Genomic DNA, 18,026 nt, shown 5'->3' with positions numbered 1-18,026 from the left:
CAGCATTGAAACTGTCATATATACTTGTGTTACCTCCAGACTTGACCACTCCAATGTTCTCCTTGCTCATCTCACTTCCTTCATAAACTCCAACTTGTGAAAGCCGCTGCCACACGTATCCTGTGCCACCCTAAGTCCTGCTCACCAGTCCTCACTGATCTACCTTAGCTTCCATCTCTCAGTGCTTCAATCAAAAATCTTCTTTGTTGTCGTTTGATGCCTCCACGTCCTTGCCCACCCTATCTGTGTAATCTTCTTTGTCCCTATATCCCCCCTCAGGTACTCGGTTCCTCTGACTCTGACCTTCGTTGCATCACCCCTCCCTTTCTTCCTCCACTGGTGGTGGAGCTTTCAGTTGTTTGGGTCCTACTCCTATGGGGAAAGAGTGAGGAAATGGGACTAACTGGATTGCTCTTACAAAGAGCTGGCACAGGCTTTATGGGCTGAATGGTCTCCTTCTCTGCTGTAACGATTCTATTCTATAATTCTTTGAAATTCCCTCCTTAAACCTCTCTACCCCCTTTAAAAGCCTTCTCAAAATTATCTCTTCATTGAGTCTTTAGTTGCCCCTCTTAATATTTCCCTTCCTAACCTGGTGCCCAATTTCTCATGCTTCAAGGAAGTGCCCCGGGAGATTTGGTGCTATCTAAATGCAAGGTGTTGTATATCATTCTGTACCTTTTTTTTTGGAAAAAAGCCCTTTGGGGCAGCATGTTAATGTGCAACCAGACACTTGTATCGAGTGGTACAACACAGGCACATGGCCACAATTCCCACGTGGCACGCCTCGGACTTCATCCTGAATGGCCACCTGCACATACTTTGGGCTCAGGAAATGGCGAAAGATTTTTAAAAATAAAATCTTACTACTCCAAGAACCATGCATTTATTACATAACCTAAGACAATGTGCATGATATATCTGAGAAAGCAAGGCCAGGAGGATTACTCAACATGGAAGGAGTATACTACGCATAGAATTTCCAAATGGAATGGACAGGATTTTTCCTGTTTTCCATTTTACCGCGCCTACATTACTAAATGCTAGTTGTATCATTCAGAAATGTAAACATTTGCCTTGTAATCTGGTCAAAAAAATTCCAAGGAAGATAATGAGAACTCCTGTATGAAGCAGTCAAACCAATTGTTGGTATGCATTCCATTAACCTGGTTCGTTGTTTTACTTCATCTTTTAAATATACAATTTGACCTTTGTATCCAATTATAAAATGCCCAACTTCTGATTAATAAACAAAATCCTTCAGAATCAGAAAAACCTTTACAGCATCTCAGAATAAATCCTATAGGGTCAGAAGGTCAATTCTTCCAGGAATTTAATATCATACAGGATTCCAGTGGATTAATTTGAAAATCCTAAAAGCAGCTTTGAAATGAGAGACAATAGCTAATTATAAAGCATTACAATCAATCTTCAAAGAGTTATAAGATATTCTCAGTGGTTTTCCAGTTTTAAGCAGCCTAATCAATGTTTCAGAATTAATACTCGTCGCAATGCTTTGCTGAAATAGTAACTAGAATTAGAATACAGATAATACTAGGACTAGCCGTGCCAAACTGAGTTGGACAACAGACATAAGTTCACTGAGAGCACTGTGCCGACTTGGACATTCTTTAATCTCAAGGGAAACTAAAGCAAATCTTAAAACACCTCAACATGGCTGACCTCAACGTTCCAATCTTTCCCACAAAAAAAAATTGAAATTGTAAACAGCCATCTCCTGCTTAGTTCATTCTTGGAACGTGGGCGCCACTGGCAAGGCCGGCATTTATTGCCCATCCCTGTTGATACGGTGATAAAATGATGGTGAGCCGTCTTTTTGAACCGCTGTGTATCGATTTGATACAACTGAGTTACTTGCTAGGTTGCTCTCAGAGGGCAGTTAAGAGTCAACTACATTTGTGTAGGACTGGAGTCACGTATAGGCCAGACTGGGTGAGGGCTGCAGGCTTCGTTCCCTAAAGAAGAAGAACATTAGTGAACCAGTTGGGTTTTTACAACAATTCAACAGCTTCATGGGCACTATTATTGATACTAGCTTTTTAGTTCCAGATTTTTTAAACTAAATTCAAATTCTCAAACTGCCACGATGGGATTTGAACTCATGGGGTATGATTTTGACCCCGAGCCGAGAAGGGGGTGGGAGGGTCAAATTGCAGACGGGAAACCTGGAAGTACGGGTTTCCCGGACGTCCTTACAATTTTGACATAAGGACGTCTTTTTTTTGTCGGTTTGCCGTCTGACTGACAGACCTGCTGGACAGGCTGGTTTCAGTCGGACGGGAGACCAGCCAGGGAGAGGACGTGTTCAGGCAAGTCTTCAGGTAAGACTTTGTTTGTATGGGTGGGGGGGGGGGGAAGGGGGAGAGAAAAGCATGGGGGGCCGGGTGGGCACAGGGGACATGGGGGGCACAGGGCCGTGGTTTGGCACAGGGACATGGGTTGGCACAGGGGCGTCAATCATGGGCGGAGGGATCGGGGATCAGTCATGGGGGGGGCGGGGTGTCGTGATCGGGGTCATCGTGGGAGTCCGTGATCGTTGTGTGGGGGGGGGAAATCAGGTCGGGAGGAGAGAAAAAAAAAATCGGGGATCAGGAGCAGGGCTCCCTGATCATTGGGGGGGGGGGGGGGGTCGCTGCAGGTAGGCTAGTTGGGCCTGGGGTTGGGGGGGCACTCCTGCTCCTCCAGGCCCACAAGCAGTGTCAGAAAGGCACCTACCTGTTAGTCTCGGGCCTTCTCACCTCCTTTCACGACACATGAAAGAGAAGCCCAAGGAATCCCGGTCCCCCCGGGTTAAAATCAGAACTGTGGGAAAATGGAGGCCCGAAGCCTCCTTGAAAGTTATTAAGGCCCAACCCGCCTCCTGTGGGTGGGTTGGTCGCCCGCCCCTCGTCCCGCCCCAATGAAAATAGGAAAATCGGTGGGTTGGAGGCAGGTCTGAAATGGTTACAATTTTGAATGCCCCCTCCACCCCCAACCCACCCGATTTTCACCGTTAATATCGTGCCCCCGTTGTCAGGATTATTAGTCCAGGCCTCTGGATTACTAGTCAAGTAACATAACCACTACACTACCCACTTAACTTGATATTTCTCCTTATTTATCACAAATCCAGGACTAAATGTCAACCCTTAAAACACTCAAGGTAATGCAATAATCATTGAGCCAGCCATTTTGTTAAATATTTCAGCTCACGCACGATGGGATTGAAAGATCTCATATTAAAGTAGAAATATTACTGCGGTGTCAGGAACAGCTCTATTATTACAACATTCATGTGATACCTATACGGGATTTTAACAATTTTAAATAAAGTTTCTAAAATGTTATTTCTGCTCTGCCTCTTGCCTCGATTCTATTTCTTCAATATTTTGCAATTTTTATTTTAAAATTATTCTTACTCAGTTTTGGTTTTGTTTTTTATTTTACATTGTTATTTCTTACATAGAAAACAGGAGCAGGAGTCGGCCATTCGGCCCTTCAAGCCTGCTCCGCCATTCAATGTGATCTTGGCTGATCACATTGAATGGCGAGATTATAATTTAAATTAAAAACAAAATAAGATTTTGTTTTTAATTTAAAAATAAGATTTTGTTTTTAAATCTTATTTTCTGCACCTGTATGATGATTTGTTCTGGATCTGGGACCAGTAACCACTTCTAGACTAACATTTGCAAGCCTGAAGCACTTGAACGGAGTTTGTGCACTGGGTAAAGTTACATACATCTCATCAGCAACAATCCAAATGTGAACACTTTTTTTTCAAATACCGTATACTAATTCCTCCCATTCGACTGCAATTTTCTATCCTCTTCTGAAGGCATTGAGTAATGCTGGAGTATAGTGCCATGGACATCAGGCACCCTCCAATGCCATGCCCAAGTGGTCATTCTTCACATATGATTCAATAAGTGTTGGTTGACAGACTATTCAAGGCCAAAGCCCAATCTTGCCCTTACCTGATATTCACACAAATACATTTTCCAGCTGGAACCCTTATTGATTTCCTCTGTCTAGCCTAAGACTGTTGAGGCCAAATGAAGCACCCTTATTTCCACCCAAATGAAATCAATTAACAACTATAAAGCACCTTTAATGCATAAAACATCCCAACGTGCTTAACAAAGAGCTAAAAAATAAAAGAGGATGCCAATCATTATTAGTAAAAAGAGTTAGGGGAGGTGACCAAAGAAATAGTCAAAGTGGTAGGTTTTGAGGAGGCTTTTGAAGGTTGGAACAGGGTCAGCAAGGTGGGACAATTTAAGAAGAGGGTCCTACGGTGTAGGGCCAAGATAAGCAAACATTTTGCCACCAAAAGTGAAGCATAGGAGAGGAGATGCACAGGAGACCAGAGGTGGAAGGACAGAAGACATCCATGTGTGCACTGGGAGGTAGGGTGGATGAGGTTTCAAAAGTAGGGAAGAACAAGGCTATGTATTGTAATGCAAACCAGGGCAAGGATTTTTAATTCAATATGTTGGGAGACAGGGAGTTTAATGGAAGTCAGCAAGCATGGGGGGAGAGCCAAATGATGGAATTTTGGACAAGGTGGAATTTATATTGAGTGAAGCACAGGAGGCTGGTAAGGGGAAAATTGGAGAAATCAAGCCTGCAGATAAAGGCATGGATGAGAGTTTCAGCAGTAGTGGGATAAGGCAAGGACATGAACAGGAATAGGTTGTTTTGGTGATTACTAGATATGGGACTTAAACGTCAGCTCAGCGTGAAATAGGACAAAGGTGACGCACTGTTGGTTTAAGTATGAGCAAGGGGAATAAGATTGAGGGGCTCGATCTCTAGTTTTTATGGAAGATGAACAGGTTGGCTTTCGTCTTGTCCATATTGAATTATTCTGCTCATCTATGACTTGATGCTGGACAAGCATCAGACAACACATTGGTGGTGGTGTGGTCGAGGACACTAGCAGATAGGCAGAGCAGCGTACCATCAGCATACACTTGGAAGCTGACCCATGCTATAGATAATGTTGCCAAGGAACAGCATATCGGCAAGGAATTGCAGAGGGCCAGACTGGGGATTGACACCAGGATCTGCTAGCTTGTATAACTCAACTGTATAACTGGCCTGAGTGCCAGTTGAGAGTCAACGGTCTGTTCTTCAGTTTCATGCATACTTGAAATAAAATAGTTTCTAAAATTTCAGTAAGTGACTGTTTTCTTCAATTTTTAGATAATTGCAAAAGGTACAACATCTTTATTTGTTTCTCCAGTTGCCACAAACTTACTGAACCATACACACTACCCAAAGCCAAGAGAATGAATTGAGTTGATGACCTTAAGTCTCCATCTCCCTGCTGCCACAAGCCTGCCACCAGGAGGTACACAGGAATGATGCCTTTTCTGATTTTTGCTTCACAGTAGTGTGGCTGAGATCAGGGTAAAACAATTAACTGGCATGCCATTACTGTCAAGCCATCCGCATACAGTCGCTCAGCCAATTGTAGAAGTAAAGTTTAGATGCTATATACATAGACAGAATTGAAATTGGCCTGGAAACCTAGTAAAAGTCAGTTACTTCACTGAAGTAGACAGAAAATGGATTTACAACTCCTACTCACTTATCGGATATTCACTTGTGCATGACTGTGGAAGGACTATTATTAACTGTATGAATTCCACAGTATATTTTACAATTAAATGCACAATATGACACAAAAATGTATAAAATTTGGTGATTTCCATTAGCTGTCAGATAACCTGCTTATCAGTCCGAGCAAAATGTGTTCTAGCTGGATAGTGACATCTGTTTGTATGCCCCATCCAGAATTTCACTGCACAATATAAGTCAGAATGCAGTGAAGAGACAATCAAAATGTTCCATTGCAAAAGTCCTATCATCCTGCAAACAGGGAGTAAAAGATCAACAAAATGACATCTGGTGTTGAGGATACTACTTGATATTTCTGATAACAGCTTAGGTCACTTATTTTAACATAGGTCAGAAAAAGCTTTAAAATACAGAAATAGGAATACCTTTACCCAGGTGCATGTATGTTCTGTTTCTGCTATTTATAGGTAATGTGCTCAGAATTCTGGTGAGAAAGAAGCCACCCCCAACCTCACTGCAAGAAATAGAGACACCTGCAGAATGAAAGAATATTGGCGAGATAGAGACAGACTCTCTCTCACTTACACACACACAATTGTAAAGATCATGAACCTGAAGGAGATAGGCTTGAGCACAAAACTAAAACTCCAGTCATGCAAAATGACTGAGACACGTGCACACAGAGCAAGATGCTGAGGTAATAGTAAGGTATAAAATTGTTGATGCGAATCCTTAACACGTTCATATGACATTCCTCTGTCTACTATTTTAATTGTAAACAATTTTACAACACCAAGTTATAGTCCAGCAATTTTATTTTAAATTCACAAGCTTTCGGAGGCTTCCTCCTTCGTCAGGTGAACGATGTGAAAAATGCTTCCATTACTATTTTAATGGAAGCATTAACCTCTTTCAGTTTAACTTATTTTATAACTTAAGTACAGGTACGATAGTGTAGTGGTTATGTTACTGGACTAGTAATCCTAAGGTCAAGACCAATAATCCAGAAGAACGGAAGTTCAAATCCCACCATGGCAATTTGAATTCAGATTTTTTAAATCTGGAAATAAAAAGTTGGTATCAGTAAAAGTGACCATGAAGCTGTTGGATTGTTGCAAAAACCCAACTGGTTCACTAATACTCTTTAGGGAATGAAAGCTGCCATCCTTACCTGGTCTGGCCTATATTTCACTCCAGTCCCACACCAAAGTGGTTGACTTTTAACTGCCCTCTGAAGTGGCCTAGCAAGCCAGACAGTTGCATCAAACTGCTACAATGGTTCAAGATGAAGGCCAACCATCACCTTCTCAGGGCAACTAGGGATGGGCAATAAATGTCGGCCTTGCCAATAACGTTCACATCCCAAGAATGAATTAAATGTTTTTTTAAAAATGTGTTACTATAAAACAACAGAAAGAAAAATGTCATATGTATACAGTATTTGTTGCTATTATGGGCAACAGGAATTTTTACCACATAGTTTCCTAAAGTGGTACATTCTTTAAAATAGCCACATAATGCCAACTGAAAACATAATGTTAGATTAGTATGTGTTGTCAGGGTGAACTAGGCATTAAATACCACTCTTCAGTGAAGCATATCCCAGATGTATCTGTTAGAACAGCTTGAAGTTTTACTCTTTAAAAGCAGAGAACCACCTCATTTTCCAGCTCAAGTTTACCTCCCATGATGAGGTTCAGCTATTTTAGGGAAAGATTACAGATTCATTATATACACTCATCAGGACACATGCAAAAAATAGCCATCATCTATCCTTAAATAGTACACCAGGCCATGCATTGTCCCAATTAGCTCTCTATCAGATATTCCATTTGTAAAAATGTGAAAGGTATTTAGTTAAAATAAAAATGAAATTTCTGTTAAGTGTATCAAATTAGTAGTTCAATTGAAACTAATAAAAATTTAAAGATGTATAAAAATTGTCAGTTGAGGGAGACATTTTCATGCAAATTAGATATATATTTTCTGCCAGTATTTCCCCCTCCTTTCCTGCTAACGCTGACTCATGTTGGGGTACAATTCCACAGGCATTGGCATTATTCTAAAACTCTGCCAAAACTACCCATTCTTCACATGTAACAGCAGGCTATTTGACAGCGGGAGGCATCACAGCTGAACCTGATCCTATCGTCACTCAATTTTGACGCGCTTGAACATTCCAGCAGGAGTGACCGGACAGCGATCAGTAGCAGCAACCCAGAATGACTATTTCATCTCCCTCACCAGGGACACTTGAAGCCAACTGCAGCACCTCCAAAAAGAAAACAAAAACATAAAATTACCTCCTTCATGAGCCTCACCTGTATATCTGATGTAGATGGCTGAGTGTTTTGAGGACACATCATTCCTCGGTTTATCACATGTGTTACTGTCTTACAACACACTCTAGCCTCTATGTGTTATCCTATATTTAATGGCCAAAAGAATTAATAGTAATCTCCACACTCATTACAAACCACTTTTTCACAAGACATTAAACCAAAAATCACCAGCAGCTGCTCAAGTTGAGTAGGTTTGGAACACACACAAGTGTCGGGTCGAGCAGCCTCCAAATGAGGGCAGATATGAACTGAGATTTTCCATTTCTGCCCTTCCCAGCTCATTCATTCTAATCATTGGAAACTGTGGGCTGGGGAGCACAGAAGTGAGAAATCCCAGCCATAGGGCAGAATTTTAACTTTGAAAAATGGGTGGGTTGGGGGCGGGAGTGCATTGAAAATCACATCAATTTCAGACCCGCCCATTTTTGGTTTTCACTGGGGTGGGACGAGGGGCGGGACACCAACCCGCTCCCAGGAGGTGGGTTGGTCAATAAAACCTTTCAAGGAGGCTGCAGGCCTCCACTTTCAAAGGTTTTTCGATTTCAACCCCTGGGGGCCAGGACTCCTGGGCCTTCTCCTTCACGCCATACAAGAAGGCCCGAAACTGCAGTTAAGTGCCTTTCTGGCACTGTTTGTGGGCCCGGAGGAGCAGGAGTGCTTCCCCTAGGCCCAACAAGCCTACCTGCAGAGACCCCCCAATGATCCTGAACACCCCCTCCCCCGATCTCCCCCCCCCCCCACACAACGATCACGGACCTCCGCGATGATCCCCGATACCCCCACCAACGATCGTGGACCACAGCAATGACCCCCGATCCCCCACCCCAATGATCGTGGACCACAGCGATGACCCCCGATCCCTCCCCCACTCCCGGAGTCTGACACCCGATCCCTCCCCGCTCCATGTCTGACTTACCCCTCCGTGACCCCCATGCCCATCGGTGCCCCCATGCCCCCACAATCCATACAACGAAAGACTTACCTGAAGACTTACCTTTTCATGTCCTCTTTCTTGTTCTGCTCTCGTCCGACTGAGACCAGCCTATCAATCGGGCCGGCCAGTCAGACAGCAAACCAACGAAAAAAATAAAAGACGTCCTTATGTCAAAATCTTAAGTACGTCCGGGAAACCCGTACTTCTGGGTTTCCCATCCACGATTCGAAACTCCCTGCCCCCTTCCCAGCTCCGGGCTAAAATTACCTCCATTGTCTTCCCAACTTGTCTGCTCTTTTGTGGGTTTTCAATCAAAGTTGGGGCATGGTCTCGTCTAATGGTTCAATGGGTAAATGCACTGCATGATGTGGTACTGAATCATACAGAACTGGAAGGTCCCAGATTTAATGACTGGTCTGTGCGGAGTCAGATATCACACAGTTGGAGTAAGGACTCTGCATTTGGTCTCACTGTTCCTAGGTTAGAAATGTAAAGGCAGAATCAGCCAGGACATGATCACGATCCAGTGATTCATGCTGGAAAATGCAGGTGTGAGCGTTAGGTGAGGAAAGAGTCAGGCTCAGTCGCACTGCCTCCAGGATTGAATAGTCTACAACACATTGACTAGGCTCACATATGAGGAATGGCCAACTGGGTGAGGTCCTGAAGGACTGCCAGCATTTATGGCACTGCATCCCAGCATGAATCATTGTCCTGAGCATAGAGAGATCATAGAATCATAGAAAGTTACGGCACAGAAGGAGGCCATTCAGCCCATTGTGTCCGTGCCGGCCGAAAAAGAGCTATCCAGCTTAATCCCACTTTCCAGCACTTGGTCCGTAGCCCTATAGATTACGGCACTTCAAGTGCACATCCAAGTACTTTTTAAAATGAGTTGAGGGTTTCTGCCTCTACCACCCTTTCAGGCAGTGAGTTCCAGACCCCCACCACCCTCTGGGTGAAAAAATTTCTCCTCAGCTCCCCTCTAATCCTCCTACCAATTACTTTAAATCTATGCCTCCTGGTCGCTGTACCCTCTGCTAAAGTAAATCAGAAAATTGGATCCATGCTTATCTACTTAAACCAGCATTTGAACCAATAGAATATTTAATATGAGTTTCAGGCCCCTGCTTTTAAAAAAGAACATTTGCATTTTTATTACTAAAGTTATAGTTTCATTTATTTTTAAACGATGTTATATTTTATCTACATCCTGCCAAACAACACTTTAAGAAAGATCATTATTAATAATAATGCTAAATCTGCACTGGCAATGCTCCAACCCAGCTGGTGCTAACTCTCACCAGATCAACTGGAGCGATAGACATGCTAATGAGTCTCAGTACCCACACATTGCCAATGAAAAAAGGGTCAGGCTGCAGGTGGGCACAATGTGCAGCTCAGTCCAGTCACAGTGAAAATGAAAGGCCTAGTGGGGTAGCATAAGCACTATGTTTGAAACTAGAAAACACCTTTTTGAATATGCACTTTAATTGGCAGATATGTGATGCTAAAATCACACCATTAATGATTACACTGCTAATGCTAGTTAAGGAAGCCTGTTCCTTTAACCCTACAAAGGAAAATCCTGAACAGGCATTGTGCCCAGAGGTAAATATTGGAAAATGGATATCCTGCACCACTTGTTCTTACACTTTAAGTAGACAATATTTTACTAATGATGATGTGAAAAGGCTCCTAAATGGTGAAGAGCTGGTGCTAATCTTGCCAGAATGATAATCTGCTAATAGCAGTCAAATTTTGTAGGTCACTCCATTTCCATAATTATTTACAGGTCCAAGTGCTCATTTCAGATGTGTCAGGAGCATACTTGTGGTGGGTGCTGAAAATGACAGTGTAATTTAAAAGGGATGGGGACAGTTAAAGAGGAGTGTCACAATGGGTTTATATTGCCTCTCCTCATTCTTCCAACCAAAATGCATCACTTCACACTTCTCTGCACTAAATTGCACCTGCCATGTTTCTGCCCATTTCTCCAGTCTGTCGATGTCCTCCTGAAGTCTGTTACTATCCTCCTCACTGTTTACTACATTTCCGAGTTTCGTGTCATCTGCAAACTTTGAAATTATGCCCTGTATACCCAAGTTCAGGTCGTTAATATAGATCAAAAAGAGCAATGGTCCGAATACCGACCCCTGGGGGCACCACTGTATACTTCCCTTCAGTCTGAAAAGCAACCGTTCACTGCTACTCTCTGCTTTCTGTCTCTTAGCCAGTTTCCTATTCACGCTGCCACTGCCCCTTTAATCTCATGGGCTTCAATTTTGCTAACGTCTATTGTGTGGTACTTTATCAAACGCCTTTTGAAAGTCCAAGTACAAATCAATCGCACTACTGTCATCGACCATCTCAGTTACTTTATCAAAGAACTTATTCAAGTACGTCAAACACGATTTGCCTTTCACAAATCCATGCTGGCTGTCATTTATTAACCCCTATTTTTCCAAGTGACAATGAATTTTGTCTCAGCTTATTGTCTCTAAAAGTTTCCCCACCACTGACATTAGGCTGACAGGCCTGTAGTTGCCTGGTTTGTCCCTCTGCCCTTTTTTGAACAGGGGTGTAACATTTGCAATCTTCCAGTCCCCTGGCACCGCTCCCATATCTAAGGCGGTTTGGAAGGTTGTAGCCAGAACCTCCGTAATTTCCACCCATACTTCCCTCAGCAACCTAGGATGCATCCCATCCGGACCAGCTGTCTTTTCTACTTTGAGCACGGCCAACTATTTAAGTACCTCCTCTTTTTCTATTTTTATCCTATCCAATTTCTCTACTACCTTCACCTTTATTGTGACATTGGCAGCATCCTCTTCTTCAGTGAATACAGACGCAGAGTTCTCATTTAGTACCAGAGCCACGTCCACTGCCTCTACAAGATGATCTCCTTTTGGTCCCTAATCGGCCCCACCCTTCCTTTGACTACCCTTTTACTATTAAAATGTTTATAAAAGACTTTTGGGTTCCCTAATGTTACCCGCTAATCTATACTCATTCACTCCCTTTGCCCCTCATTTCTTTTTTCTGTTGTCCCCTGTACTTTCTGTATTCAGCCTGGTTCTCCACTATATTATGAGCCTGACCTTTATCATAAGCCTCCTTTTTCTATTTCATTTTAATCTCTATATCTTTAGTCAACCAGACAGCTCTAGCTTTGCATGCCCTTCCTTTCCCCAACCTGGGAACGTGTCTTGTCAGTACCCGAACTATCTCCTCTTTGAAGGCCTCCTGTTGAATCAAACTTATTTCCGTACATAGCTCAGCACCTAGTAACCTGGGTTGTCCACTTTATATGAGCGTGATTTGGAAGCAACACCGTACCAATATAAAGGCTGGAAAGAGACGTAGGAGGTGTTATGACATTACAGCAATGTTATTTGTCTATTACAATGAAGTACCCACCTGATGCAAGTTGGACCCTGCCCAAAGGGCACCTGAAAAGTAGGTCTTATGCAAAATGGGTGGAGTCCTGGCATAATGGGTCTCCACCACTTCTTATGGTCTGTAATACTCTTATCTCTCAGTTAATGGGTCACTTTGACACAAAAATTGGCCCTTTGGTTATTCTATGAAATTTCTATCCCATATTTCTAGAACACTAAGGTGTTGCTTCCAAACATACAAGGTTGATTTTCCTGATTCTTGAGGGATTTCTACATATTTGAATATATTAATCCAGCAGATAGTGAAATGACCCAGTATTTCCACAGAATAAAATTAATATCGCACAAGTGACAAGTATGGACAATTTTCACATGAGTGGCAAAATCCTTGTATGGATTCTCACTGGTAAGATCTTATTTTAGTTTACTTTTGTACATGCACAAGGCTATATGCTAATTTCTGGGTTAAAATCTAATTAAATGCCACTGAGGAGCAGCAGATTTATATTCATCACTCGTACATATAACAGACATACACAGTTGGAACGTGCTTTGCAGATTGAAAAGAAGGAATGGACAGAGCCTTAATCAGCTGACAAGTCTTTTTCTTTTATGAACATTTTTGATGGAAGATTTTGTCAAAGCCATTTCAGGTCTGATGGAGACATAGATCTACAGCTAGATTTGCCCATTTTAAATTAAAAATCCAGTACGTACAAGTGAAACCCCAATCTAATATGCACTCCCAGTTTGCCACAACTGAGAGATAAATATCAACTGTGAATAAATACAGGAACCTATGTGGTCCTTTTTTCTTTTAGCAGAACACTAGATGCTCTGTACATTTTGTTAAAATGCACAGGCAAACCACAGGGGAGAAATTTGACTAAGTGCACCAGTGTACAGATTCAGAATGTATGCCTGATAATGGTGCGGTGGGCAGGAAAATAATAGATAATATCATGCACATACCTGATTATAGGGGGGAAAACAGACCTCCTTCCATTTACGTTATGGGTGTGAATGATCCCTAGATCTTAGTCCAGTCTTCACATTCATTCCAAAATGTTCTACATGGCTGCCAATGTCAGCTGATAATTCAGACAAATGCATGTTTAATTGCCTTTGAATTATCACTCTACCGTGCAGTAAAACGATTAAGCCCCATGTATAAATAAGGAGATAAATCATCTGAGATGCAATATCATCATTCCTTCAGGAGCAGGGAAGGACCAATGATTAATAAGTGCCGCAGGTCTCCTGCACAAATTAATAGCATCAAAGCCAATGAATTTAGGCCAGGATTTTGTGTGTGGGTTGCCTGGATGTCTGGTGCTCAATAGGACGTTAAATGAGGCACTCATGTACAGTAACAGAATGTTATTTTCCACAGATGACTCTTTGCTTTTGGGTATATACTGACCATATTATTTCCCAGTAATTACCTGCAGATTGTCACTTCAGAAACTTGCAGTGATCACATTGAAATCATTAATGCTTTATGTCGCCACACTCATACATCAGCTGCCATGAAGTGCACTGTCTGCTGATTTCCTCCATGGCACTCATTCACCACCAAAAAAAAAGGACCCAAAATGCAATAAAACTGCAGAGTACAGTACATGTTATTAAAAACAAACAGAAGCGAGAGTGATTTCAAGGCTGTGGTTTTAAACCACTTGAACTGTGCTTTCAAGGTTTGTTGTCATGTGAACCCCTCACTGATTGCTGTCTTGTAATCGCTCCTGGGTATTAATTATTCTCAATATAAACGCAATAAATCCTGATGAAAAACACCATTAAAAAAATGTATTTGTGCTTTAGGTCACAAAGCAATTCACGAATATCAGCAATGCATCAAAAACAGTCATGATTGTCAACATAACTCGCTCCTTCCAAAAATGGTATAGATTCTTAGAAAATAAATAAAAGAATGCAAGGCTGCAGTCTGAGATTGATTACATTACAGCTTTTGAATTCACTCCTACGTATCCACAATTTCAACCTATTTTCATTTAACCTATTTCTTGGAACGCATGGAATGTCACTGTCCAAATGGTCAGCTATTAATTTGAATGGTTGTATAAACTGGTAACTTAGACTTGCAAATCAAATTATGGATTGTTTTATTAAGAATATGAGATTCCATTTCCCCCCCCACACACACACACTATACGCCTTTCCCCAGTTCTTTGATGAAGTAACGGAGAGGGTTGATGAAGGTAGTACGGTTGATGTTGTGTCTATGGACTTTCAAAAGATATTTGATAAAGTACCACATAATAGACTTGTTAGCAAAATTGAAGCCCACGGGTTTGAAGGGGCAGTGTGGAGATGAAATTGGCTACCAGACAAAGCAGAGAGTAGTGGTGAACGGTTGTTTTTCAGACTGAAGGAAGTATACAGTGGTGTCCCCCAGAGGTCGGTAATAGGACTGCTGCACTTTTTGATATATATTAACGACCTGAATTTGGGTGTACAGGGCATAATTTCAAAGTTTGCAGATGACACGAAATTCGGAAATGTAGTAAATAGTGAGGAGGATAATAACAGACTTCAGGAGGACATAGGCAGACTTGTGAAATGGGCAGACACAAGGCAGATGCAATTAAATGCAGAGAAGTGTGAAGTGATGCATTTTGGTAGGAAGGATGAGAAGAGGCAATATAAAATAAATGGTACAATTTTAAAGTGGGTACAGGAACAGAGGGACCTGGGGTTGTACATACACAAATCTTTGAAAGTGGCAGGACAAGTTAAAAAGGCTGTTAAAAAAGTGTACAGGTTTGCTGGCTTTATAAACAGAGACATAGAGTATAAAAGCAAGGAAGTTATGCTACATCTTAATCAATCACTGGTTAGGTCCCAGCTGCAGCATTGTGTCCATTCTGGGCACCACACTTTAGGACGCATGTCAACGCCTTCGAGACGCTGCAGAGGAGATTTACTAGAATGGCACCAGGGATGCAGGGCTTCACCTACATGGAGAGACCAGAAAAGCTAGGGTTGTTCTCCTTCGAGCAAAGAAGGTTAAGAAGAGATTTAATAGAGGTGTTCAAAATCATGACAGGTTTTGATAGGGTAAATAAGGAGAAACTGTTTTCAGTGACAGAAGAGTCGGCAAACAGAGGACACATATTTAAGGCAATTGGCAAAAGAACCAGAGGCGAGATGAGTAGAATTTTTTTTTAAATTCAGCGAGTCGTTATGATCGGGAATGTACTGCCTGAAAGGGTAGTGGAAGCAGATTCAATAATAACTTTCAAAAGGGAATTGGATAAAAACTTAAAAGGAAAAAAATTGCAGGGCTATGGGGAAAGGGCAGGGGAATTGGACTAATTGGATAGTTCTTTCAAAGAGCAGGCACAGGCATGATGGACCAAATGGCCTCCTTCCGTGCTGTATCATTCTATGATTCTATAATTCTAAAAGGGAAGACAAGCAACTTGCCACCAAGTCTTTGGGAAATGGATGAAACTGATCAATATGTCTCCCAACTTTTTCCCCTGCTTCTGAAGATGCACCTTATCTTTGCCTCTCCCTAGACAGCCTGCCTTGATATCAGAAAATACTGGTGAGGGAGAACATGTGGTCACATTAATGCGCCATCCACTTGCACCAATGAGAAGCCAAAATATTTGACATTTTATAAAATTACTGCTGCATTTTAATGAAAACCTGTTACTGAAAGTGCAGCGTAACTGGTGGAACTGATTGTTTCGGGTACATTGATTATGCCCCTGTGAAGTGCCTCGGGTCATTTTTCTATGTTAAAGGCACTATATAAATGCAAGGTGTTATTTCTTGAAATGCATTAAAATTAGAACGAAATGCCAAAAATATATGCAGTAGAATATAACTGAATGCTTGGCAACAAGAAGCAGCATCACAGAGAGAGTTTAAAAACAGGCTAACATGCTGTTCCTTGTAACAATTTAACTTGGCACAGTCAAACCACCAAATCAGGTGGACCTTTGGATCAGAATATTTGACTGGAGATATTAATCTGGACCAAGAAACCAGCGACCCAGATTTCACATTGCTCTTAATTGGCGAATAAGTGAATGAACATATCTACACTAGGGATAGTTTGTTGCTTGGAAATTCAAATTGATTGCTGATGGATTTTTGACAAGTAGATTGTAACATAGAGCTGGTACAGCAGAACATGTTTAGTTTCATCTGAATAGTGCCGATGATTGTAAAAAAAAAGTCTTAGGCGGGATGCATTTGGATCGTCAAACCAGTATCCTGGACAGGGTCTCACCTCAAGGCTTTAGTGCCCTTGGTAGTCATCGAAGTTGCGTTGATGTGCACCCAAGACCATTTTGCATCAACTCAAATCTGGCCGTATACATACAGCCTTAATGTATAAAGAGGTCACATATTCTTGCAGCAGGAGAGCAGAATACCAGAAGTATCGATTTCAACATCACCATTAGACAGAAATATTATTTCAAAAATGCATAAATTGTACCATCCAGATTCAAAGAACAAACAAAATATTTCGAAAATAACAAGTTCTGAGTGTTCTTTCACTCAGGAAAGACCGATTCAAATCATCGTTAGGAACACCCGGTTGAATTTTTTCCAAAGTGTGCAAATACCCCGTCTTTGTACATCTCTGCATTGAACACTAAATAAAATCACTCTTTTAGAATGCAAGCTAGTAATTCAACGCAAAGCTGGACCAGAGGCAGCAGCGCTTCAAGATCTCCAGCTACAGGAAAGGGATTAACGTCGTCTGATTAACGAGCTGAGATTTATTCCTGCAAATCCTCAGCAATGTAAATAACCACAGAAAAGCAAAAATTCATTTGAGAGTGATTTGATTTAGACTTACCAGATCAGAAGTTGGAGACAGTGTGGAAAACTAAGTTAGTTTGGGGAAAATTCCTCTTCTCCTAGAATTAAAATTTTGTATTTGTTTAATGTTAAAACAACCAACATGTTCTTTCTTCAAATAGAAACCGTCGATTGAGAAAGTGCAGTCCCTGCAGCCAAAGGATTCTAATAATTGATCTTTTAGCAAATCAATTCACGTAACATACAATATTAGTTCAGCCCACGTCACTTAAAAGTATCTGCAAATCGACTTAAACCACATTCACTTTCACTAAAAGTAGTTAAGGTGAACCAATTTTGCGTTACACAAACATATTTACGAAACTACTTATTCAGGGACCACACCAAAATAAAATTGGCAGTCAAGGTCATCGCGAGTAAATTAACGTGATTTAGCACATTTTTACATGCCATTTTTACTGGCCAGAAAGATCGAGACATCCATCAAACGGTATAACAGAAATGATCATTTCACATGCAGAATGTTAATGTACAGTAAACTAAAAAAAACATTATCCGCTTACAGGAAATTATTTCTCAAGGATACTCAATCCAAGCACTGCACTTTACCTTGTAAAGATCAAACGCAGTCTTGCCCGTGCCTTGGATGTCTTTTATAAAGCATGTCCCCCAATGTGAGGACGACGTGAAATCGACACAGTTCAGAAGCACAATGCAACAATGTAACAATTCACAGCTGGGCTGATTCGAACAGAGCGCGCCCATTCGGCCCGGGGAGGGGAGGCGGAAAAGCAAGCACACATAAACGCCGAGAAGCAACTTCACTTTCCGAACACAAATTATGTTTATGCTTTGCGTTGTACGTCAGCGAATAAAACCTCTGCTTGTGTGTGAACTGGCGCTTTTTGGTGCCTATTTAATGGGGACCAGAATGCGGTGAGTGAGAGATTTGACTTT

General features: G+C 41.7%; 1 protein-coding gene across 4 annotated transcripts in view; it reads right to left on the bottom strand.

The window, feature by feature from the left end:
* The window catches only part of LOC137342581 (hippocalcin-like protein 1), a 114,673-nt gene extending 96,903 nt beyond the window's left edge, over nt 1-17,770 (bottom strand). For 3 of the 4 annotated variants that reach the window (XM_068006565.1, XM_068006566.1, XM_068006564.1), the window contains exons 1-2: nt 17,679-17,770; nt 17,107-17,167 (exon numbers count right to left, since the gene is read on the bottom strand). The gene's annotated coding sequence lies outside the window, so the exon portion shown is untranslated. Of the gene's footprint in view, nt 1-13,235; nt 13,355-17,106; nt 17,168-17,678 lie in introns of all 4 variants that reach the window. The other variant, XM_068006567.1, reaches the window with a different exon arrangement.
* Between the last annotated feature and the right edge of the window lie 256 nt (nt 17,771-18,026).

The sequence above is a fragment of the Heptranchias perlo genome, chromosome 26 (assembly GCF_035084215.1).
Source record: "Heptranchias perlo isolate sHepPer1 chromosome 26, sHepPer1.hap1, whole genome shotgun sequence".
NCBI classification, from domain to species: Eukaryota; Metazoa; Chordata; class Chondrichthyes; order Hexanchiformes; family Hexanchidae; genus Heptranchias; species Heptranchias perlo.
Note: the sequence above shows the minus strand (reverse complement) of the source record. Positions and strands in the feature narration are given on the sequence as shown.